This window comes from Oryx dammah, unplaced genomic scaffold, assembly GCF_014754425.2.
Source record: "Oryx dammah isolate SB20612 unplaced genomic scaffold, SCBI_Odam_1.1 HiC_scaffold_2, whole genome shotgun sequence".
NCBI classification, from domain to species: Eukaryota; Metazoa; Chordata; class Mammalia; order Artiodactyla; family Bovidae; genus Oryx; species Oryx dammah.
Genome location: NW_024070186.1, coordinates 102,403,697 through 102,431,044, shown reverse-complemented (window position 1 = coordinate 102,431,044; position 27,348 = coordinate 102,403,697). Strand labels below are relative to the sequence as shown.

Below are 27,348 nucleotides of genomic sequence, written 5' to 3'. Positions count from 1 at the left end.
TCTATTATACAATTATTTAAAATAGTAAAAAGTTGGAAAATCACAATGTTCAGCAATTAGGGAGCAGTTAAGTGAATTAATGGAGATGGCAATGGCACCCCACTCCAGTACTCTTGCCTGGAAAATCCCACGGATGGAGGAGCCTGGTGGGCTGCAGTCCATGGGGTTGCGAAGAGTCGGACATGACTGAGTGACTTCACTTTCACTTTTCACTTGCATGCATTGGAGAGGGAAATGACAACCCACCCCAGTGGTTCTTGCCTGGAGAATCCAAGGGATGGGGGAACCTGTTGGGCTGCCGTCTATGGGGTCACACAGAGTCGGACATGACTGAAGCGACTTAGCAGCAGCAGTAGCAGCAAGTGAATTAAGACATTACCATGCATTATAATACTAGTCACTAAAAATATTTTTATTTGCTAAAAATGTTTATATGTAGCATTAAGCCACAAAATGAAAACAGAAAAAACTGTATATAGAATGTGACCTCAAAGATACTAAGAAGAAAAAAAAGACAATGATTAAACAACAAAATAAATTTAGTTATCTCTGTAGTTCACAGAATTAAGAGTGACATTCTAAATCTCCAACAGCACTTCACAGATTTTCCGCAATGAGCAGATGTTTATTTTGTCATTGTAAACAATAAACATTAGAAAAAAACAGAAACAGAAGGGTAAATTGGAAATTATGACTGAATTGTTTTACTTATATGGGATTCAGAATTATATTAAATTTTGTCCTATCAGTTGACCATAAACACTGCCTTTTTTCTACCCAAAGTCATCCCTTTTCATCCCATATTAAGTCAGCAGAATACCACTGTCAGAGGAAGTCCCAGAGCTGGCAATCTTGTTATGTTTATCATCAGGGAAGCTGGCTGGCCTGGGTTTGGAAGGAAGCTTTCCCGCCTCATGAGTGTCAAACACTGATTTCAGCATGGCCCCTGCTCTATCATGCCTAGTGTGGCAAGGTGCAGGGCCAGCAGGGCAGCCTAGACTGACAGCTGGTGCCTTGGGCTTTGCTAGCTTTGCTGAGTGGCTAGCCAGCTTGAAAAGGCAACAGGAAGCAGATGGCCAGCAGTCCCTTCTTTTTCTGGCCAGTGAGCCATCTGGAAAAAAGGAAATTGATCCGCCGCCTGGAGAGGAAGGCACTGGTAATAAATATCTCTGATCCTCACATTTTACAGTGTACAATGTCCAAGGAAGAACGCAGGTATCTGCTGCAGGAGCTGATGGGAAAACAATCCCAAGCATCATAGCTCATAGGATATAGTGTGTGTGCTTAGTCATTTAGTCAAGTCCAACTCTTTGTGATCTTATGCACCATAGTCCGCCAGGCTCCCCTGTCCATGGGGATTCTCCAGGCAAGAATAATGGAGTGGGTTGCCATGCCCTTCTCCAGAAGATCTTCCCAACCCAGAGATCTAACGCAGATCTCCTGCATTGCAGGTGGATTCCTTACCATCTGAGTCATCAGGGAAGCTGAATAATACTGGAATGGGTAGCCTATCCCTTCTCCAGAGGATCTTCCCTACCCAGGAATCGAACCAGGGTCTCCTGCATTGCAGGCAGATTCTTTACCAGCTGAGCTACCAGGGAAACTCCATCGGATATATACGGCAACCTTATTGGAGGGGGCAGCTTTCTGTGGTGGAGAAGGCAATGGCACCCCACTCCAGTACTCTTGCCTGGAAAATCTCATGGACGGTGGAGCCTGATAGGCTGCAGTCCACGGGGTCGCCAAGAGTCGGACACGACTGAGCGACTTCACTTTCACTTTTCACTTTCATACATTGGAGAAGGAAATGGCAACCCACTCCAGTGTTCTTGCTTGGAAAATACCAGGGAGGGGGGAGCCTGGTGGGCTGCCGTCTATGGGGTTGCACAGAGTCGGACACGATTGAAGTGACTTAGCAGTAGCAGCAGCTTTCTGTGGGCCGAGAGCCCACAAGGCTCCACAACCCTACTAACGCAGTGACTCACAGTGGCACTGTGAATGCCAGTGAAGCAGGCATGGAGAATGCAGAAAGTTCTTTCTTCTTCTGGGAATGCAGCCTGGACAACAACCACACTATGTGGGATCCTCCAACCCCCTGCATTTGCCTCTCAGCCTGCAGGTCCTCCAAATGCCCTCCATGCTGCTGAGGTAGAATAGGTTTAGCAAGGAAACATTTGCAGCCTCAGAACACTGCAATTATCTTCAGATGCTTTCCCTTTGATTTAAATGTATAGCTCCCGACATGGAGGCTATAATCCACAGTATTTTTAATGGTAGGAATACCTGTGTTCTGGAAGTTGAAATGTAAATAAAGGGATGCTCAAGTGAGGGCCAGAGGTAAAAGGAGAAAGAGGTGAGATAGTCTCCTGCTTCTGAGGGTCATCGTGCTGTTCCTTCCTTGTGCTTTCCTGTACCTCTGTAGTCCACAGATGGCCAAGTAGACACCACTCCCTGGTTAAAGGCCTCCTGAGCCTCTTAGACACCACCATGGACAGCCAGGTGTAAGTTCATATAGAGACTCTGGGCAAATAGAAAAAGTACTCTCTCCAGGATGATTGTATTAAAGCAGTAACCAACCAGCACAACCATATGCAGAAACCCTGCCTGTGGGGGTTGCTGCTGCTGTTGCTGCTGCTGCTGCTAAGTCACTTCAGTCGTGTCTGACTCTGTGAGACCCCATAGACGGCAGCCCACCAGGCTCCCCCATCCCTGGGATTCTCCAGGCAAGAACACTGGAGTGGGTTGCCATTTCCTTCTCCAGTGCATAAGAGTGAAAAATGAAAGTGAAGTCGCTCAGTCGTGTCCGACTCCTAGCGACCCCGTGGACTGCAGCCTACCAGGCTCCTCCGCCCATGGGATTTTCCAGGCAAGAGTACTGGAGTGGGTTGCCATTGCCTTCTCCAGCCTGTGGGGGTTAGCCAGCCTGTATTCATCACCAACAGGAAAACAGAGCCTAAATTTTATTATCAGCATAAACTGCAATTCATCAAGGACCTCAAAAACCATGATTTAATTGTGCACGCATGCAGGCATGTATTTACTTATTCAACAGTTATCACAGACTTACTGTGTACTAGACATCAAGATAAAATGTTGAGTGAGCTATGATCTCTGCCTACAAAGTGTTCCTTATGGTAAGGGAAATAGAAGTAAAAAAATTTAAATACATAGACACATATATGTATGATTATACATATATATCTCACACATATTAGATACATAACAAAAGTTTGATAAGCATGGGAGAGAAAACTTCTGCGTGTGGAAGTTAGGGGAAAAATAAAGGCATTTTAGCTGATTTGTAAAGCTATGGGTTAGACTTTGCCTTTCTGTCAGAAATCTTGCATTTACAAGGGGTTGGGAAAAAAACCAGTTCAAAGTCTACATTTTGCAGCTTCTCAAGTAACTCTACATGGTTATGTGACCAAGTTCTATACAATGAGATATAAGAATACAATGTGAGATGTCTAAGAAGTTACCTTACAGGGAAAGCAATGAATATTTCTTCTTGATGTCAGTTTGGAACTCAAATGTGGTCATTAGAGCTCTGAAAGCCACCTCAGGTTATGAGCATATTTAAGAAGTACAGAAGGAAGTGCTGACAACGGAAGATAGAAAGAGAGGACTCTACGGGTGAGACAACTGTGGGGGTGCCACACCATCCTCAGGCTGCCTATCTCGCGACTTATTTTATGTGAAAGAAATTCAAATTTATTTCTTGTGTGAACCACTTATAACATTTTTTTTTCCTGTCTCCTGAGTCCAAATTTAACCCTAATGATGTAGATAGAGACTTACAGGGCATGTTGTATTTTTTGAAATGACATAATTTCAAAAAATCAGAGTGGGTAAATAGTAAATATAGATATATATGTATACACACACACGCACACACACATAGATATTCTGGAAGTAGCTTGATTAGATTTACGGTGTCATTTGAAGGAATAATTTGGATGTCTCTGCATACAGAAGGGACATAATCACAACTGTTTTCTTTGGAAAGTGTATGAAATAACAGTGGATTAAAAAAGATTAAAGAAATTTGTGGCAAGAAAATTACTTAGCAAACTGTTGCTAGAGTTCAGGTGAGAGATGAGAAAGGGTAGAGGAAGGTAGAAGAATAAAGATGAAAAAATGTGGTCAGTTCAAAAATCAGTTCTGACGTAGAATTAAGAGACATGCCCTCCTTAAAAGTGGATAAGGAGGATGGAGTTCACGATTCCATCCTGGAGAATGGTCATGGCATTAGCTGGAACAGCGATGCAGTAGGAGAAACAGATCAGGGGCAGCTTGTAGTCAAGCTCCTATATTAACTATTTGCCTTGTGATACAGGGCAAGTCACTTAACCTCCAGGCGTTAAAGCCAAAGAGGAAACAAAATGGGAACTGTGGTGAGATAAAGATGGAAGTGAAGCCTCGGGGGGTTTCCCTGGACTTGTTAAGATGACTAGACTCATTGGAAAAGACTCTGATGCTGGGAGGGATTGGGGGCAGGAGGAGAAGGGGACGACCGAGGATGAGATGGCTGGATGGCATCATGGACTCGATGGACGTGAGTCTGAGTGAACTCCGGGAGATGGTGATGAACAGGGAAGCCTGGCGTGCTGCGATTCATGGGGTCGCAAAGAGTCAGACACGACTGAGCGACTGAACTGAACTGAACTGAACTGAACTGAAGGTGACTTGCTAAGTGTCTTTTCTGAGGGCTCATTGGGTTACAAAAGCAGAGGATGAGGTATCATGAGAGCTGCATGAACATGAGCAAGCTAAATTTTATGTTAAAGAAACATCTACTTTCTACCAGGTCTTTTTGTCTCCTCCGGATTTGAAATTTAGCTTATGTGCACAGAAGAGAAGAGAACTGATTTCAGGGACTGCTAAGAATTCAGTTCTGTTGAACTGTCTCCCAAAGAAAAATGTACTATTTTTCATTTTTATTTAGAATAAACTCGATGCCTTTGTCCACAGATGAATTATGACCTCCAAGAGTCACTCCCCGTGTGTGGTCCTGCAAGAGATATACCCACCTAGTGTTTCACCAGTAGGCTTCTGCCTTTTTTAAAATAAACCCATTCTATCATCCTTTCTATCATCCCACTCACCCTGATTCCTACTGCTGGTTGTGTTCTGCAATCAGTTTTCAACTCACAATGAAATTTTCATCAGCTGAGCCACTGCAGTTGAATGGAGACTGTTGTGTCTCTAGGAAGTGGACTAGATGACTTTCATTTCCATCTCCAGTGATAGCACGAATACAATGCAGCAGGCAGAGTGCCCAGCACTATGAAAGAACTGAACTTTTATATCTTTAAAATAATCAGTGCTCATTAGAAGCAGAATAGTGTAAATTAGTGACCCTATCACTGGAAGTTAGAACATGAATGTTTTATTCTTAGCTTTATTACTGACTTACTACAAGACTTTAACTGACATGTGCATTTTCTTTGGTCTTATTTTCTGTAGTTGGAGAGTCTGAGACTGCTTTCATTCTGAGCTTCTGATTATCGGTGCTATCAGAAATGAATGGGAGTACAGATAATCAAAAGTCATTTTCATTTGGGTTGAGAATTATTAATTTATGTTTGCAAAACTGACTTCTGGGGAAGTCACAGTTCTTGAAATCAGAAAACAAAGCCACACTGTAAAAACTGATTTAAGAAAAATTGGGGGAAAAAAATATACATATTTTGTATCTTTAAAAAAAATATTTCATCCCCCTTCCTTCCTTCCTTCACTATCCGAGGTAAATTTGTCCCTCCTCTTTCTTTCCAAACAGGCATTCTAAATCTCACCTTGTTTAGAGGCTGGAGAACAAATGAGTTAGTTTTTAGGAAGGGAAGTTGAAATCTTTTGGACTTTAAACATTTATGTTTACAATACCTGTTGCCAAGTAAGGCAGCCTGTAGAACAAACTGGATCAGAGTACAAGCACCAAGGTCAGAAAAAATCCACGTACACTGATTTCAGTGGCTTCCTGCTTTGAATGCCTTCAGGTAAGGAGCCAGAATGGCTTTCCATGACTGCCTGGTTCCAGGGTTTCAACCAGTAATCCCTGAAAAGTTGGAGAAAAAAACATGGCCATATGGCCACATGCTGTGTGCCCTGTGACCTTCCTTCCCTTGAACCTCTCTTGATAGGGTAATCTGTCAAATTGTTAATGGGTTAGCAATTAGGGAAAATTCTTCACAGTGTCCTCTGGTTATCACTAACCTCAAAGAAAGTTTTTAATTTGATGTTACTGAGGTTATCAGGTATTTTTTTCAGGAGCAGTGTACTTTATGCTGTGTCTTTACTTGCCTATCATAATTAATAAAGGTTTGTCAGCATGAATACATATTGGGGAACATCAAAAGCCTTGCCCTTTCTAACTTCAAGAAGTCTTTGCTCTGGCTTTTCCACAATCCTGCCCAAAATGATTATATCATCTAAATAGATAAATGCCTCTAGGTAATTTATATCCCTCAATTACCTCCTCCATTAAAGACTGAAAACCGGCAGAGGACCTGGAAACACTTTTGGGCACCCTTTCAAATTGATACTCTATTCCCATTCGACACACAGGGAAGATGAAGTAGGTTTTTTTCTTGGTCCTCCTTAGGTCAAATGGGTATTTGATCTTTCTTACTCTTCAAGTATAGGTATGACCTCCAGTGTCTCCCTAGCAGACAGTACAAGGCAGCTCAAAGGCCAGGGACAGGACATTAGCTGGTTTTAGTGCACAATTACGTAGAAAGCCACAGTCCATGGAATCATACTTGGTCAGGTTGCTTTCATGCCACCATGCTGGACTATACCGAAGGCTCTGGGACTCGGATGTAGTCCTACTGATGAATAACTCTTCGGTATGCTTACATATCCTAGAGAAGGGCATAGCAACTCACTCCAGTGTTCTTTCCTAGAAAAGTCCATGGACAGAGGAGCCTGGTGAGCTACAGTCCATGGGGTCACAAAGAATTGGACATGACTGAGCGACTAAACACAAACACACACACACACATGCTCACATATGTATTTAATTTCAGACCTTGAAATCTATCTAGAATGCTTCAGAAAAGTGAGTGGATCAGTCTTATTCTATTATTTGTTGTCTCTCTGAATGTATTTCTCAGTCTTAAAAAAAAAATACGGGTGTCTTAAAAAGTTTCCTCCTGGTCTCTTGCTCCTTTCATTAGGCACTGAGATACCTTCAAAATCCAAAAATTTTAACTTTAATTTGGAAAAGACTACAAATGCAACTCTAACTAGAAAAGCAAGGGTTTTATGGCGTATATCTCTTTGATCACTATGCCCATTCTCTCTCTTTCTGAGGCAGCAGCAAGAAAAATGAGGAGAAAAGGACATCTAAATTCGAAGGTCTGCCCTTGCTGATGCTGCTGAACTCACAGAAAACTGGAATTCATTCTTGTAAGTAATGACACACTCCACAAGCCCCCCAAATTGGTGCATATAATGCTAGATTATCTACCTGCTAAATGATCCCAACGTCACTGAAATTCTAGTCTAAAATTAAAAATAGACAAAAGATCAGCATAATTGTCTGAATGTAAAACATGCAGACTCAAAACCATCTACCTCTGCATTGTGGGGTGGCATCAGTATTCCCCGTTAGGGCTGGATCCAGTCTTTTAGGGTCTTCATATTTCGGATCTCTCTTTAAGAGAAATAATACAAAATTATGTATACAAGATTTCATACAACGATGTTGGCCAGGGAGCACAAAGATGAATATTTTAAGATACGTTCTTCCTATCCTGGAGCATCAAACAGGAAGTACCTCATCTTCTCTAACAATTTTGCTCCTTCAGTTATCCCTCTTTGCTTCCACAATCAACTGACCTTTCCTCCCTGCTGAATCATTCCTCTTATGCAAAGATGTGCTATTATCATCCATCCTTAAAAGTGTCGCCATAAAAGTCTATTAACAATTCCCAGGACATAAACATAGAGTCTGGAAGATAAACTGAAGTCTAACCTTTTTGGTCTTAGTTTAGTTTCACTTGTCCACAGGGTATGCGTGCAGAGGCCATGCACCCAGCCGTTTAGACCAGTGTTTCTGATGCAAAATGGTGCAACTGACACTTCACCTCATCAGGTCGTGTGCAGAGATGGTACATCTGGCACTTCAATCTGGAGTGTCGGGAGTAGCAGAGCTATGCCCCCCGTCTGTAGAACTCTGCCTCCCTCCCCTTCCTGCAGACAAGAACGCTATAAAGCAGCCATGCTCCCCATGGCCTTTCAGGGAGAGCACGTACTCCAGAGTGTGAGCCTACACCACTCAATTCTTTGATCAAAGAATGAAGCTTTCTTTTGCCTCTGAACTGATTTGGTATTGTTCTATTGGTTTGAATGATACTAGGCAGAAGCAGCCTTGTTGGGTAACTGTAGGAGGTTCAGTAACAAAATTTTGGGGACCACAAAGGGACAGACCATGGCCTTTTTGGCTACACCTATCCACTAGGCTCACCAACCTCCAGGGTCAGCAGTAGCATTCTCATAGTAAAGTTTTGATTTGGTAAAGAAAAGCTGCCAGCCCTGTGAACCAAGAGGCAAGACCAGGAAACGGCCCAGTTATTAAGGATCACCAGACAAATCAGAACAAAGATGTTTAATCTGAGTTCAAGAAAAAGTATTGAGGATGCCTGAATGTCAAGGTTGGTACAAGACAGTGGCGTAACCTCTTTCAGTCAGGGCTAGTTTTTCTTAAGTGGGCTGGGGAGCCCTCAAAAGACCAGGAGCCCCATTATTGAGAAGTCCTATGAGCTGCTGGGGCTTCCCTGGTGGCTCAGTGATAAACAATGATCTCCCAGTGCAGGAGATTTGGGTTTGATCCCTAGGTCAGCAAAATCTCCTGGAGGACGAAATGGTAACCCACTCCAGTATTCTTGCCTGGGAAATCCCATGGACAGAGGAGCCTGGTGGGCTACAGTCCATGGGGTCACAAAAGAATTGAATATGACTTAGCAACTGAACAGCAACAACATGAGCTGCTGGCAAGAACAGGAAACACCCCCTGTCCATCTCTCCTCTTCTCTCTGCTGTGAGGTGAATCTTGGGTTATTCTTTACCAACTGAGGTGCTGCAGGCTCTCCTCCCAGTATCAGCACAACATTCCAGTTACTTCAGCAATCTGGTGAGTATCCTGTGGGAACCCCACATACTTTCAGCTTTCATCCAGCAAAGCTAAAGAAACTAGGACCTAATCAATGCACCATTTGCAAACAAGAAAAACACCAAAAAGGACAATGTCCTCACCAACCACAAAGAGCAATGCAAGTGGCAGATTCTGGCCACGACCCTCCAAGGCAGATGGTCCAAACAGATGAAGAATGATGGGACCAGAGGACTAAGCCAGCACTCCAACTGATCCCCCAAGGAGCCCTGGTTGACACTAGACACAGGGATTAGACTGTCAATTTCTTAGTTGATATCAGTGCCACTTACTCAGTTCTGAATACCAGATCAAGTAAACTCAGTTATAAGAGGTATAAAATTATGGGGGTACAAGGGAAGGCCAAGAACAGGCATCTATATAGCCATTAGAACATAATTTAGAGGAACACATGGTCATCCATTCCTTCCTGTATGTCCCTGAATACTCTATATTTCTGCTAGGAAGAGATATCTTACATAAAGTGGAGGCTACTATCCACCTAATGGCAGACAAACTGGAGACTGGTGTCCCCTTAGACAAGGGCACAAGATGATAATATTAATAGCTATGAAAAAACCTCCCTAGGCAGAGCAAGTTGATCTCCCTGGAGTAAATATCTAGTAAATCAGGCACAGGTGGGGTGAGCTGTAGAAGCCATCCTGTGATAAGTTCATCTAAAGTCTGGACATACATGACCCAACAGAAAACAGTATCCTCTCCACAGGCAGGCCCTTTTGGGCATTGCTGCCATTTTACAGAGCCTAATTGACCAGACCCTGTTGGATATTGCCAATCAGCCTGTAGTACACTTTCTTCCTGTAAAGAGGAAAATTCCCAATGAGGAATGCCAGATGGTACAGGACCTCAGGGCACTCAGTGAAGCCGTCTGGGGTATACATCCAGTCGTCCCTAATCTTACACCCTGTTGGTCACTCTACCAGCCACCAGGTCTTGGTATTCTGTGTTAGATTTAAAAGATGCCTTATTCTATATTCCATTAGCCCCAGAGTCTCAAGAAATATTTGCTTTTGAATGACAGGACCCAAACATGCAACAAAACAAAGCAAAACACTGCTGGACACTCCTTCCCTAAGGGGTCAGAAATTACCCCACCATCTTTGGGGAAACTTGGACTCAAAATATCTGAGCAAGATGGAATCAGAATATAAATGACATTATGATTACCAGCCCAACTGTGGAAGCCTCTGACAAAAATACTGTAACCACTCTGAAATACCTAGTCCATAAAGGATATAAGCTGTTCAAGAAAAAGGCTCAATTATTATAAACTAGGGTGACTTAACTAGGCTTCATTCTTCTGGAAGGCCAGAGAAGCCTATCCTAGGAGAGGAAAAAAGCCACTTGCTGCCTCATCCCTTCTAAAACCTGAGGGTGCCCAGGTTTTGCTCACCTGGATCCTTAACTATAGGCTAATAGCTAGACTTCTGTACGAAAAGCTGAAAGGAAAGGATAATGATCTTTTTGAACGGAATTTAGAATATAAAAAGGTGCCTTCAAGAAGTACAAAGCAACTGGGGGAGAATGGATACATGCTGAAGATTAGCTGTATGGCTGAATCCCTTTGCTGTTCACCTGAAACTATCACAACATTGTTCATCGGTTCTATGTGCACGCTAAGTTGCTTCAGTCATGTCTGACTCTTTGTGACCCCAGGGACTGTAGTCCACCAGGCCCCTCTCTGTCCATGGGATTCTCCAGGCAAGAATACTGGAGTGGGTTGCCATGCCCTTCTCCAGGGGAGCTTCTCAACCCAGATATTGAAGAACCCAGGGAATCAAACCTGTGTCTCTTACATCTCCTGCATTTGCAGGCAGGTCATTACCGCTAGTGCCACTTAGGAAGCCCCTTATCAGCTATACCCAATACAAAACAAAAAATTTAAAAAAAAAAAAGAAGAATTGCAAAAGCAATTACTTCAGGCCCCTGCCCTGGCCCTCTCAGATTTAGCTAACCCCTTTGACCTTTAACATTTGGGTCAGACAGTAAAGTATCTTCCTGCAATGCGGGAGACCCAGGTTCGTTGCTCAGTCATGTCTGACTCTTTGCGACCCCATGGACTGTAGCCTACGAAGGTCCTCCGTCCATGGGATTTTCCAGGCAAGAATACTGGAGTGGGTTTCCATTTCCTTCTCCAGGAGATCTTCCTGACCCAGGGATTGAACCCAGGTCTCCCAAATTGTAGGCAGATGCTTTACTGTCTGAGCCACCAGGGAAATCTAGCTACCACAGTACTCTTATCTGGAGAATTCCATAGAAAGAGGAGCCAGGCGGGCTACAGTCTTTGGGGTTGCAAAGTGTCAGACATGATTCAGCAACTAACACTTTTCACTTCGACCTTTATGTTCATGAGAGAAAGGGAACCACCCTTGGGATATTAGCCCAAAAACTAGAAGCCCTAATTCCAGTGGTTGCTTATTTCTCTAACCAATTAGATCAAACTGCTAAGGGATGGTCCTGCCTACAGGCAATAACAGCTACTTCAACCCTGCTAAAGGAGGCTGAAAGTTAACGTTTGGTCAGCCAGTCACTATATGGACTTCCCACCACATTCAGGCTTTAGTAAGTTCTAAGGGAACAGAATGGCTGTCCCCTGGAAGGTCAATTCAAGTTCAACCTATGCTTTTACACAACACAGTGGCTACCATAAAAACCATCACACTCTAGACCCTGCCACCTTGCTACCCACAGAAAGAGAGCCCCTGGAGCATGACTCTATAGCAACTGTATGAACGTGCTTAGTCACTCAGTTGTGTCTGTCTGACTGTTTGCAATCCCATGACTGTAGCTCGCTTGGCTCCTCTGCCCATGGGGATTCTCCAGGCAAGAATATTGGAGTGGGTTGCCATGCCTTCCTCCAGGGGATCTTCCCAACTCAGGGACTGAACCCAGGTCTCCTGCATTGTGGGCAGATTCTTTACTGTTTGAGCCAACACGGAAGCCCAAAAATAGTGGAATGGGTTGCCATGCCCTTTTCCAGGGGATCTTCCTGACCCAGGAATCAAACCAGGGTCTCCTGCATTGCAGGAGGATTCTTCACCAGTTAAGCTACCAGGGAAGCTCATAGGGACCATAGACACAATTGATTCCAGTTGTCCCAACCTATTTAAATGATCCTTTCCCAAATGTCAATGAGGAATGACTCACAGATGGGAACAGTTTTATGACAGAGGGGAAAAGGCTAGCAGGGTATTCAATGACCTCCAAGACTCAAGTCAAAGAAGCACAAAACCTATCTCCATGAACTTCTGTCCCAAAGGTAAAACTGACGGTCCTCACCTGAGCCTTAGAGCTTGGGACAGAGAGGATCTTAAATGTTTATACAAGTTCCTGGTATGCATATACCATCTGACATGTACATGGGATATTTGGAAGGAAAGGGGTATGCTTCCTGCAGACAATAAACAAGTGAAACATGGATTAAACACATTGAAGCTCTTAGAAGCAGTACAGCTTCCAAAAGAGGTGTCAGTGATTCCTTGTAGGTGTCACCAAAAGGGGACTGCAGAGGTAACAAAGGAAAACAAGGCAGATACAACTGCCAAAAAGGCGGCCCTAGAACCAGGTGATTGGCAACTATTCCTCATACCTCGAAGCCCAGAACCATACAATTATCTCCCAATCTACAAAAAGGAAAAATTAGACAAAACCCTAAAATAGGGCTTCAGTAGAGATCTAGGAGGCCATGAGTGGCTAATTGATGAGAATTAGCCACTTTTCATCAACAACACTTCTTTCCCCCAACTGCAGCTTGTGAAGCCATCAGAGAGGCTTATCCAGGACTTACTATGGGAGAGAAGCTTTATATAATTAGTTGAGGTCATGGTAACTCCTGACATGCAAAGTATAATCAGTGGAATATTTGAGACATGTCCCACCTAGACAATGAACAACTCCAGCACCATATTCCCAGAGGCCCCCAGATAAGTCTCATTCAGACCAGAGGGACATATCCTGGAGAAGACTGGTAGACTGATTTCACTGTCAGCCCAAAGTACCAGGCAATTTCAGGTATCTCTTTGTACTAGTAGACATTTTCTGGTCAGATAGAAGCATTCCCCACTATCCCAGTTTGGGGGCAAGTCCCCTTCTATCATTCCTCACTTAGTTGAAGTGACTGCTGCTGCTGCTAAGTCGCTTCAGTCGTGTCCGACTCTGTGCAACCCCATAGACAGCAGCCCACCAGGCTCCCCCATCCCTGGGACGAGAAGAACACTGGAGTGGGTTGCCATTTCCTTCTCCAATGCATGAAAGTGAAACGTGAAAGTGAAGTCGCTCAGTCGTGTCTGACCCTCAGCAACCCCATGGACTGCAGCCTACCAGGCTCCTCCATCCATGGGATTTTCCAGGCAAGAGTACTGGAGTGGGGTGCCACTGCCTTCTTCAAGTTGAAGTGACTAGGGAATTATTAAAGAAATAATCCTCAGATTTGGCCTCCCAGGATTCCTACAAAGCAATAATCAGTTCAGTCAGTTCAGTCAGTTCAGTCACAGTCGTGTCCGACTCTTTGCAACCCCATGAATTGCAGCACGCCAGGCCTCCCTGTTCACCAACATCTCCCGGAGTTCACCCAGACTCACGCGCATTGAGTCCGTGATGCCATCCAGCCATCTCATCCTCAGTCATCCCCTTCTCCTCCTGCCCCCAATCCCTCCCAGCATCAGAGTCTTTTCCAATGAGTCAACTCTTCGCATGAGGTGGCCAAAGTACTGGAGTTTCAGCTTTAGCATCATTCCTTCCAAAGAAATCCCAGGGCTGATCTCCTTCAGAATGGACTGGTTGGATCTCCTTGCAGTCCCAGGGATTCTCAAGAGTCTTCTCCAACACCACAGTTCAAAAGCATCAATTCTTCGGCGCTCAGCCTTCTTCACAGTCCAACTCTCACATCCATACATGACCACAGGAAAAACCATAGCCTTGACTAGACGGACCTTAGTCGGCAAAGTAACGTCTCTGCTTTTGAATATACTATCTAGGTTGGTCATAACTTTTCTTCCAAGGAGTAAGCGTCTTTTAATTTCATGGCTGCAGTCACCATCTGCAGTGATTTTGGAGCCCAAAAAAACAAAGTCTGACAGTTTCCAATGTTTCCCCATCTACTTCCCATGAAGTGATGGAACTTGCTGCCATGATATTCGTTTTCTGAATGTTGAGCTTTAAGCCAACTTTTTCGCTCTCCTCTTTCACTTTCATCAAGAGGCATTTTAGCTCCTCTTCACTTTCTGCCATAAGGGTGGTGTCATCTGCATATCTGAGGTTATTGATATTTCTCCTGGCAATCTTGATTCCAGCTTGTGTTTCTTCCAGCTCAGCATTTCTCATGATGTACTCTGCATATAAGTTAAATAAGCACGGTGACAATATACAGCCTCGACGCACTCCTTTTCCTATTTGGAACCAGTCTCTTTTTCCATGTCCAGTTCTAACTATTGCTTCCTGACCTGCATACAGATTTCTCAAGAGGCAGGTTAGGTGGCCTGGTATTCCCATCTCTTTCAGAATTTTCCACAGTTTATTGTGATCCACACAGTCAAAGGCTTTGGCATAGTCTGACAGAGCATGGTCCACTGGAGAAGGGAATGGCAAGCCACTCAGTATTCTTGCCTTGAGAACCCCATGAACAGTATGAAAAGGCAAAATGATAGGATACCAAAAGAGGAACTCCCCAGGTTGGTAGGTGCCCAATATGCTACTGGAGATCAGTGGAGAGATAACTCCAGAAAGAATGAAGGGATGGAATCAAAGCAAAAACAATACCCAGTTGTGGATGTGACTGGTGATAGAAGCAAGATCCGATGCTGTAAAGAGCAATATTGCATAGGAACCTGGAATGTCAGGTCCATGAATCAAGGCAAATTGGAAGTGGTCAAACAAGAGATGGCAAGGGTGAATATCGACATTCTAGGAATCAGTGAACTAAAATGGACTGGAATGGGTGAATTTAACTCAGATGACCATTATATCTACTACTGTGGGCAGGAATCCCTCAGAAGAAATGGAGTAGCCATCATGGTCAACAAAAGAGTCTGAAATGCAGTATTTGGATGCAATCTCAAAAACGACAGAATGATCTCTGTCCGTCTCCAAGGCAAAGCAATAATGGTCCAGCATTTTGTCGCTAGTGAAGAAGGGGATTACATGAGCCTTAGACATAAAATGGATCTTGCACTCAGCCCAGAGACTCCATCATTGAGGAAAGTAGAGAAGTTCAATCAGACTTTGAAAGGGTCCTTAGCCAATGGATGTCAGGAAACTCAAGAAAATTGGATTAAGTTGCTTCTGATTGCCCTGATCTGCATGTGGTTAGCTCTAGGGGGTAAGTTAAAGTTAAGTGCATTTGAACTCATATATGGTAGACCCATTTCCAAACTGAAGAAAAGGGACACTTTAACCCCCCTGAAATAGAACAATTCAAGTTTGCCTCCCAGGTAGGAGAAACCATGATATCACCCATGGAATGTGGTAACCGGGTGCTGTCTGTAACCCACTGATCTAGCCCTGTATCTCTTTCAGCCAGGAGACTGGATGAACCTAAAGACATGGAAAGCTGGTAGCCAACAAAACCAACTCAATCCTAAATGGAAAGATGCCACTTGGTGATCCTAACCATCCATTCTGCCCTGAAGTTGCAGGGATCACTCCATGAGTATACCACACTCGAGTGTAGGAGGCTATAGAGACCAAACCTCCTAGAGACAACCTGGGGTAATGGACTCCTTTGAGTACTAGTGGGAACCACTCTCTGCCTTGAGGCAGCCCCACCCACAGCCTGTTGGGAAGAGCACTAGATCATGTCTCTCCATCCTCTAATCCAACAACAAAGCTTTCCTTTTGCTTCTGAGCAGCTCAATCTTATTCTGTTGACTTAAATGGGCAAAAGGACCCTTGTTGAGGATCTACTCAGGAAGGTTGGTTAAAAAGGCAAAACCAAATAAAACATTCTTGACCTTACAATTCCCTCCAGTTACTGTAACAATTTATTTTTTTCCCTTACAGCAAAACATTAAAGAAACTCTCTACACACATCATTTCTGCTTCTTCACCTTTCATTACCTTCTCAATCTACTTCACTCTCAATAATAACCTACAAATCCTTCATGCTAAGGTTACCAAAAACATCCAGTCCTCTGATATCATCTTACTTGACCACGCAGAAGCACTGACACCATTGTATACTGTCTCATTCTTGAACTACTCTCCTCTTAGCTTCCCTGACATCATCTTTTAGTCTGGCTACTTTACTTCAGTCTCTTTTGCCTGCTCCTCATCTAAATGTTACAAATTCACCTGTATCATTTTTCTCCCTACGCATTTTCTTTGGGTGATCTCATTTATTTCCATAGCTTTTAAAACCATCTATGCTGACAACTCCCAAATTTATGTACCTGTTTCACACTCTGACCCCCACAGTTGTACATCCAACTACCTACTTGACATCTCTTAGCAATTTTACATGCATTTCAGTATACCAAAATAAAACTCATGACTTTTCCCAGGGCTTGGTAATTGAATGAGAAACTAAGCTTGCAAACAAAGCACCAACAAAAATATGGGAAACGCCCCAATTTTTTAAGGAACAAAATTAATATTTAATATGTTAAAATAAAGCCATACAGGTAGTCATCAGGGTTGAGGCTTAATTAGGCATCTTTCATTTATGTAATAACTTAGTGTTGCTTTTGTTTTGTATTACGCTTAAAGAAGCAAGTCATTATTTTTTTTAAATATGAGATCTCTAAAGATCCTTATCTGCCCTCATCCATGCCCAGTTTTCCACGTATCAGTGAATACATTGCCATTGTCATTCATTTGGTTTCAAAGTCAGAAAGCTGGATTTCATCCTTGATAACTTCCCTCATTTCCCATACTCAAGCCAGAAACAAGTCCTGGATTGAAGTCCCGGATTGAACTCCCCAAATAACTCAACCCTTGCTCTGTTCTTTACCACTGCCACTATTATCCACTTTAGCCATGTCACCCCAACTATTATGAGAAAATTCCTTACTGTATGTTTCACACTATGCTTACTCCCTTTAACACACTCTCCACTCAACAGGCAGAATGTCCTTTAAAAACACAAAATGTTACTCCCACGATGGTTTCTCATTGCTCTTCAAATATAATTTCAATTCCATGTCATAGGTTTTCGGGCCCCGCCTGCTCTGGTCACTATATATTTTATAACCACACCTTGACATCGGATCACAATCCAGCTGTGGCTTGATCCTTCCCATCAGCTGGTCTCAGCAGTCTTCAGCAACAGCCTCTCAAAGAAATCATGTAATTAGAATCTTCTCTCTGGTTTTCTATCACTTTGCCCTGTTTGTTACCACAATTTGTAATTTTTTAGTTATATGTTTGTTTGCATCCTTTTTGATTATCTTAGTTAGACTGTAAACCGAGTGAGAACAGAAGCCTGTTTTCTTTACTCTGGCTTCTCCTATGTCTGAAAGATAGTAGAAGGATCAAAAAATTAATGGTGAATTACGGATTCCACCCTTAAGTGGAATGAACGGTCAGCCTAATTCAGTGACAATAGACCCAGTGCTTCTTTCACTCTCTCTCCCACTGAAAGAAACAACTCTGAAATTCTGGACACTTCACTGAGCCACAACTTATTCACTTTTGATCATGGGATCTAATAGTCAAGCCTGTAGACTGTTTTTAGTAAATGACAATGGAATGGATGAATGTGCAGTGAATCTGGTCTTTTGCTTCCCAATAAATAAAATGAGGGCAATAATATTTAAGTTCCTTCAAGCTCTAAATTTCAAGACCCCTGAAAGTCTCTCAGACAAACTAGTTACAAGTCTGAATGCTGCTTCTGGAAGCTTCCTATCAAGTTTAGTCCTTAAAGTGCTATTGAGGGATTATCAGACATTCAGTACAATGTCATCTTCCTGTCTTCATTCTGTTTGGAAAAACTGAGTAATATTTCATTGTCTATTTTATAAGAAAATGGAGGTGCTTGATCTCAATATGAAATTCACCAGTACTTTATATACACTGAAGACTGAAAGGTATTGACAGGTCATACTGTGATCCACATGAATACTTATTACAAAGTAAGTTTTCAATAAGTGACAGTATATATAAATGTTCTAAACATATTGACATATACACAAAATTCACATGGTATAAGACACAGGAGGTATTTCCAACATTAAAATAGGAAAATCTGGTATTTTAAATCTTTTGACCCAATTCTGTCTGAAGAAGAAACATCACAACAGCTTTAAAAAATAACTTGGAAGCACAGATTTGGCCTTCCTAAGTATGTACACTTTCTGTTTTGCTACTCTGAAAATGGCATATGAAGGAGAGTAGGCAAGTTGACAAAATTCAATAAGACATTTAACAGCTTCTGATACATTCTGACCCACGGTTTCTCAGAATTAATATTCTAGCATCTGTGGAATTTTGTATTAGGCTTTAATAAATATATTTAACACGTTAAAATTCAGCCACACACTTAATGCAGCATGGCACTGAGACTGTTAATTTCAGTGCCTCTTTAAATAGTGGATATTATTTCAAAAAACCTATCATATTGAACAAAATTGTTTTCTAAGGCTTTTTTTAAAAAGATTCTCACTAGTGTTTACTGTATTAGTGGTCAAACATTAAACCATAAAAATCATCCATTAGAAGCTAGGAAACATACAACCCAAGATGGAATAAACTTGGTAATCATTTTGACAAGGGTGAAATTGCAATAAGAGACCTTGCTTAATCCACAGCACAAAATGTGAGGAAGCACGACAAAGACCCTGTCCTTCAGCACTGTGCTCCACCAGACACACGTGTCTGCGGTTAAAGAAATGAAGCCACCAGCAGCACCCTCACTGCATGTGAGGATCTGTAGTCCGCTAAGCTTTGAACAAGTTGGCACCTAGTCCCTCCTTGGGCACAGGCACTCAATCTAAAATCTGCTCTTAGGCACAGATGCACTGGCACAAAATCTGTCCTTAGGCCCAGAAACGGGGAACGTTGGCTGTAGTTACATAATACGTCATTCCAACAGAGTGATTGAAGCTGCATGGGGTGGGCAAATTTGATCAAATGAAGCAGGCAGAGCCGGAAGAATTCAGACATTGTTGGCAACAGAGCCAGAGTTTTAAGGAGGAAAAAAATACTTTGTGTGGAAAATTTCTGGAAGAATGTATGCCAAACTAGTAATAGTAGCTATCTCTTATGGAAATAATTATTAGAAAAATTTAAACTGTTTATTTCTATAATTTTGATTAAAAAACGTATACAGGGAAATACAAATAATTTGAAAGTAATAAAAAATGCCATACCCATAATCCATTCATCAGCAATCATTTCCCAGATTTTTACTTTTAGATTTTTACTTTTAGGAAGAGAAATTTGAGGTTTGTTCCTTTTGACATCTCACAATGAATAGTCTATCATTTCCTTCACTAATGTTAAAGGATTCCTTTTTTCTTTTATGGAGTAAATGTCCCACAAAGTAGATTTGCCTGGCATTCATTGTGAGGCTGAATCATGCATATAAAATAAAAGACTTTTAGTTCATCTTCAATAAAACAGAATATTCTTTAAATCAATAGTGCTAAGAGGAAAAATGATTTCATTAACTGAAATGTTTAGCCAAGATACTGGATGGTGCTTTTCACCTGCCACAGCAATTAAGACATCTCTAATAAAATACCATTGAGATAAATTATAGTGCTTTACTCAGAGCTCATCAGAGAAGATCTAATTTATAGCATTGACTATAACATGTTAAAAAGTCTCTATTTGAAAGCTAATTCCATGATAAATTTTAATCATGTGGATAGAACTAGCTTCAAAGCTGTATTAATTATTCATTTAAGCTCTACATGCAAACTAGTACATTACGGTACAGCCAGAACATGTAAAATATAGTCTGAACTGAATTAAAATATGCCAATTTCCTCTGCAGTTATTTGCTTTTGATATATTGTAGTTCTTTCAGACCATTCTTTATAAACATTAAATTACTGCTGTGCTTTCTTAGCCATTTTGCTCCCCTAGAAAGAACTCCAGGCTCTGGTTAACTTCATTGCATGATTTTATATTTTCGCAGAGTACAAAGCAGATATCCATCTAAGATAAATACCTTAATAAAAGGGGTGAAAGTTGCTGGCAAGTTTTACTTCCTTAACCCAAAGTCTGTTCACCCTGCTCACTGTAATTCCTAGTCTCACCTGTCTATTTCTCTCTCTCTGGGTTTTCATCTCTGGCTCAAAACATAGGTCAAGTCACCAAAGCCCTGTAAATACAGGCGTGCATTCCTTGCTTCAAAAACAGACTAGAGCAGTAGCCAGTCAGCAAACTCAGTCTTTGACAAGAGGCTTGTTCCATATGTAAACTGAACATTTCATTCTCTATCTAGAAAGTCTTAGTACCTAGAAAATATCAAGTGAATTGAAGAGTGTGCTTAGTGTTATCACTATTACATGTATGTAATACCTCACACAGCAAAAAATGAAAATTTGTAGATTAAAAATTTACCATATTTCATTTTTCCTGCCCCTTAGTTTCCTAGTTTCATTCCCTGGAGGTAAATTGATCACTGTACAGGTATACAATGCCTATGAGAACATACAAATATAAAACAACAACAACAAAAATGTACTGTATACTGTATTCCTCACTTTTTTTTTTTTTTCACTCCTTTGTTGTTGTTTTAATAGCTCAGTTGTGTCTTGACTCTTTTGAGACCCCGTGGACTGTAGCCTGCCAGGCTCCTCTGTCCATGGGATTTTCCAGGCCAGAATACTGGAGTGGGTTGCCATTTCCTTCTCCATGTATTCCTCACTTTAATCTTTTAACATATATATATTATATATTAGAAATTGTCCAAAATAAATACAAATAAATAGCTCCATTCTTTAAAAAGTTTCATAGAATCCCATGCCATACAGGCACATAATTCACTTAACCTGTGTCCTAACATAGATATTTACGCTGCTTCCAATCTTTTTGTTATTTCAAACAACCCTATAAGGAATATCCTTGTATGTTTGTCATTTAAGATGTGACAAGCATATATGTGGATAAATTCTCAGAGTAGTACTGCAGGATCAAAGACTATATGCATTTGTAATCTTGATAAGATATTGTTAAATAGTTTTTTAAAGAGTTTATACCAAATTACATACCTATAGTAGTGTATTAAATACCTATTTTTTCACCCTTTTCAATAGTATGCTATCAAAATTCTTTTATCTTTGCCAAACTAACAAAGGAAAATGGCATTTCATGTAGTTTTAATTTTTAAATTAATGTTTTTTCTTGTTATGTATTAAATGAACAACTTTTCATATTTTAAGACCCATTTACATTTCCTTTGATACCAACCATTTTATCCTTTGTCCATTTCTTGTAGGATTATTGGACTTCTTCTTATATATTTATTTATATATGCTAAGAAACATTGCCTTTAGTCTATGTCATTCGTTGCAGACAAAATATTTTCCCCTGGCTTGTTATTTGCATTTTTTAATGGATTTTAATGACAAGATAATTTTATTTTAGTTTTATATGGTCAATTTATTCTATATTTTAACTTAATATTTCTTAGTTTTGGATTAACCCTAGGAATGTCTTCTGAACCTTGAGACATTTTACATACACACACACACACACACACCTGTGTGTATACATATTAAAGTATTTGCATAGTATACTTAGATTTTTCTATTTAAATATTTGAAATATTTGGAATCTGGGGATAAGAAATGAGGTAAGAGCCCCCAAATATTTTTATTTTCCAGATTACTATCCAGTTGTTCCAATGTTGTTGCTGTTCGGTCACCCAGTAGTGTCTGACTCTGCGGCCCCATGGACTGCAGCACACCAGACCTCTCTGTCCCTCACCATCTCTCGAAGTTTGCCCAAGTTCATGTCCATTGCATTGGTGATGTCATCCAGCCATCTTATCCTCTGACATGCTCGTCTCCTTCTGCCCTCAATCTTTCCCAGCCATCAGGGACTTTTCCAAAGAGTCAGCTGTTCACATCAGATGACCAAAATACTGGAGTTTCAGCTTCAGCATCAGTCCTTCCAACAAATATTCAGAGTTGATTTCCCTTAATTTTGACTGGTTTGATCTCCTTGCTGTCCAAGGGACTCTCAGGAGCCTTCTCCAGCACCACAGTTCAAATGCATCAATTCTTCCATGCTCTTCCTTCTTTACGGCCCAGCCCACATAACCTTATGCGACCACTGGGAAGACCATTGCCTTGAGTATACGGATCTTTGTTGGCAATAATGTCTCTGCTTTTTAACACACTGTCTAGGTTTGTCATAGCTTTCCTGCCAAGAACCAAACATCTTCTGATTACATGGCTGCAGTCACCATCTGCAGTGATTTTAGAGCCCAAGAAGCAGAAATCTGTCACTACTTCCGCCTTTCTCCCTCTAATTGCCATGAAGTAATGGGGCCAGATGCCATGATCTTAGTTTTTTCAATATTTAGTTTTAAGCTGGCTCTTTCACTCTCCTTCTTCATCCTCATGAAGAGGCTTTTCAGCTCCTCTTCACTTTCTGCCATTAGGGTGGTATCATCCACATATCTGAGGTTGTTGATGTTTCTGCCATCTATATTGACTGCAACTTGTAACTCAGCCAGCCCAGCATTTCTCACGATGTGCTCAGTGTATAGATTAAACAAACAGTGACAGCAGACAGCCCTGTTTTAATCCTTTCTCAATCCCGAAACAATCAGTTGTTCCATACAGGGTTCTAACTGTTGCTTCTTAAATATTTCATCACTTACCTACTGATTTGTTATGCCATTTTGCCATACACTAATATCCAACACATATTTGGGTCTACTTAACAGACTTTCTTGTCTGTTCTATTTATCTGCATGTCTAGTCATACATTATACATTCAGTTCAGTTCAGTCACTCAGTCGTGTCCGACTCTTTGCAACCCCATGAATTGCAGCATGCCAGGCCTCCCTGTCCATCACCAACTGCCAGAGTTCACTCAAACTCACATCCATTGAGTCAATGATGCCATCCAGCCATCTCATCCTCTGTCATCCCCTTCTCTTCCTGCCCCCAATTCCTCCCAGCATCAGAGTCTTTTCCAATGAGTCAACTCTTTGCATGAGGTGGTCAAAGTACTGAAGTTTCAGCTTTAGCATCATTCCTTCCAAAGAACACCCAGGACTGATCTCCTTTAGAATGGACTGGTTGGATCTCCTTGCAGTCCAAGGGACTCTCAAGAGTCTTCTCCAAAACCACAGTTCTTTACTGTAACTCTATTTGCTTGGTCTTCATTGCTGAGTCCAGGCAACTCAATATTTTAAAATATGGGAGACTGTAACTTGTTATTCTTCTTAGACCAGAAGTTTCTTGAACGTTTTTCCTATTTTCCATGTGAATCAATCTTTCCAGTTCAAAAAAATGAACAAATAAGTAACACTCTACTCTAGTTATTGATATAGAATTATGTTTATTACTTACATTAAGAAGAGCTGACATCTATATAATATTAAATTTTCATATTAAAGAAAATGTATGTTTTCCTAATTTGTACTGATTTTGCATATTTCTTGTTAAATTTATTTTTTTTCTATTGTAAATGTGGTATTTTGTTTCATTATAACTTCCAATTGGTTATTGTCTGTACTTATAAAAGTTGTTTGCTCTTTACTATTATACTCAGCCATCTAAAAATTCTTTTGTGTATTCATGTAAGCAAGTATAAAATTTGCAAATATTACAACCTTTTTCATATATGTATATATGTGTGTGTGTGTATATATATATATATATATACCTCATAATCCCCTCTCTAATTGTACTGGCATGAACCTTCAGAACCATGTTAAAAAATCAGTAGTGAGGGCTTATGTGGGCAACACATATGCTAAGGCTGGAGTAATACCAAGAGGATTAGCATGGCCTCTGAGTAAGGATGGCACAGAAATTTGTGATACATTCTGTATTTTATCTCCTCGGGCACGGGACACAAAAGCAAAAATAAAAGATGGGACTATATCAACTAAACAGCTTTGCACACCAAAGGAAACTATCAAGAAAACAAAAGTCAGCCCACTGAATGAGAGAAGATATTTGCAATATCAGATATATGCAATGAGGTTGATATCTAAAATATATAAAGAACTCATGCAACTCAATATCAAAAAAACAAACTCAATTTAAAAATGGGCAGAAGCATTGAACAGAAATTTTTGTACAGATGGCCTACAGACACCTGAAAAAATGCTTAACATCACTAATCATCAAGGAAATGCAAGTCAAAACTACAGTGATCTTCCACATCACACCTATAGAAATGGCAATTATCAAAAAGACAAGAAACAAGTGTTGGCGAGGATATGGCAAAGAGGGAATCCTTGTTTGTGGGATCATAAATTGGTGGAAAACAGTATGGAGTCCCCTCAAAAAATTAAAAATAAAACTGCCATATAATCCATCAACTTCACATCTGGGTATTTACCAAAGAAAACAAAATCACTAATTTAAAAAGATACATTCACCCTATTGTTCACCGTAGCATTAAGTAGACAAGACATGGAAACAATCTAAGTGTCCATCAATAGATGAATGAATAAAGAAAATGTGGCATGCATACACACACACACACACACACACACATATATATACACACACACACAAAATGAAATTACTCTCTCATTAAAAAACAATGAAATTTGCCATTTGTGACAACATGAATGGATCTAAAGAATATTATGTTGCAATAGTCCTGGAGTGGATTGCCATTTCCTTCTCCAGGGGATCTTCCCAACCCAGGGATCGAACCCTGGTCTCCCACATTGTAGACAGAGGCTTTACCATCTGAGCCACCAGGGAAGTCCTGAAATAAGTCAGATAGAAAGACAGACACTGGATGACTTGACTTAAATGTGGCAGCTAAAACTCAAAAAAAACACAAATAAAACAAAATAAAAACAGATTCAGAACAAACTCGTAGTTGCTAGAAGGTGGGAGACAAAATAAGTAAAAGAGATTAATATGCACAAACCTCCATTTATAAAATAAATAACCCATGAGGATGTAATATACATTATAAAGAATATGGTCAATAATATCTTAATTATTTTGTATAGGAACAGATGGTTACTAGATTCGTCATGATGATCATTTCATAACATATGCAAATGTCAAACCACAATGTAGTACACCTGAAACTAAATTACTCTACATCAACTATATTTCAATTGTTGTTGTTTAGTCGCTCAGTCGTGTCCAACTCTTTGTGACCCCTTGGATTGCAGCACACCAGGATTCCCTGTCCTTCACCATTTCCCAGAGCTTGCTCAAACCCATGTCCATTGAGTCGGTGATTCCATACAACCATCTCATCCTCTGTCACTCCCTTATCCTCCTGCCTTCAATCTTTCCCAGCATCAGGGTCTTTTCCAGTGAGTTGGCTCTTCACATCAGGTGGCCAAAGTACTGGAGTTTCAGCCTCACCATTAGTTCTTCCAATGAATATTCAGAATTGATTTCCATTAGGATTGACTGGTTTGATCTCCTTGCAGTCCAAGAGACTCTCAAGAGTCTTTTCCTATACTACAGTTCAAAAGCATCAGTTCTTCAGCACTCAGCTTTCTTTATGGCCCAACTCTCATATCCATACATGACTACTGGAAAAACCATAGCTTTGACTATATGGACCTATTGGCAAAGTAATGTCTCTGCTTTTTAATACACTGTCTAGGTTTGTCATAGCTTTTCTTCCAAGGAGCAAGTGTCCTTGCTTGAAATAAAAAACATGGAGCAAGTTTTTCAAGTAAAAAAATAGTGATGCTTTGGCTTTATTCTTGACATTATGGGGATCTTCTCATTGTGTTTTTATTAACACATGATACTAATGTTTAGATGGTAATTATTAGTTTAAAATGTTACCATATAGTTTCTAGTTTATTGAGTTTTTTTCCCAACCCTTGATTGGTATGATTATGTGATTTTTTTTATTTGTTTTCCTCTAGGTGGATTATATTAACAAAGTTGCTGATATTGAATTATTTTTCCATTTCTAGAATAAGCCAGTATTATGATCCCTACCACGCTCAATCAGTGTCTGAGTGCATGCAGTCCAGGGGAAGGAAGCGTGGTTTGGTATGAATACCATGGGGGGTTTATAGGGTTTGGAAGCTGGAGTCTGTCATCAACTAGGGTCCTCACAGCATATTCTCTTGAAGGAAATTTGACCAATACATTTCTACAACCATCATGTGAGTCTGTAGAGGACTGGAAGTCAGAAAACCTGAGCTCCAGAACTATCACTGCCAAGCAGTTATACTCGCTGAGCTTCACCTTTTCCTTACTTGATAAAGACAGACATAATAACAGCACATGCATTTAAAGTGCTTGAAAGAGATTCTAGTACATAGTGTGTAGTAAATTTTAGCTGTGATTATTGTTAGTACCAAAAATCCCTTCAGGACGGAGCCGCAGAAACTGGAAAGTAGCAAGGTGCTCAGCAGCTCAGTCGTGTCTGACTCTTTGTGACTCCATGGCCTGTAGCCCCCCAGGTTTCTCTGTCCATGGGGTTTTCCAGGCAGGAATACTGCAGTGGGTTATCATTTCCTGCTCGAGGGGATCTTCCCAATCCAGGGACCAAACCCAAGTCTCGTGCATCTCCTGCCTCGGCAGGGGGGATCCTTACTACTGCACAATAGCCACCATTTATTGAGCACTTATTACATGCCAGTCAGTGTTGACAAAGACAGAGGATGAGAAGGAAAGAAAGAAAAGGAAGAAATCCTTGCACTAGTTGATTTTACCACCTTGAGCAACCTATACTGAAGGAAGAGGCTCTCTAGCATTTAGAATTTGCTAGAACAAAAAGAAAGACTTATAAGGAAGAAGAAAAGTGAGCCTAAAAATTCCTTTCTGGATGTGTTAAGTTTACTGAGAAGGAAAGATAGAAAGGATTTAGGGTATCAGCAATAGCTTCCCGGGTGGCTCAGTGGTAAAGAATCCACCTGCCAATGCAGGAGACGCTGGGTTCAATTCCTGGGTCGGAAGGATCCCCTGGAGTAGGAAACAGCAACTCACTCCAGTATTCTTGCTTGGAAAAAGTTCATGGACAGAGCAGCCTGGTGGGCTGCACCTTGGGGTCTCAAAGAGTTGGACTGACTGAGTACACACACACAATGTTCAGCATAGAGTAGGCCC

The 27,348-nt window shown here is 41.0% G+C and overlaps 1 pseudogene; it reads left to right on the top strand.

Annotated features, from left to right (window-relative positions):
- Positions 1 to 24,030: 24,030 nt before the first annotated feature.
- LOC120859634 lies at positions 24,031 to 24,129 on the top strand (annotated as a pseudogene).
- Positions 24,130 to 27,348: the final 3,219 nt, after the last annotated feature.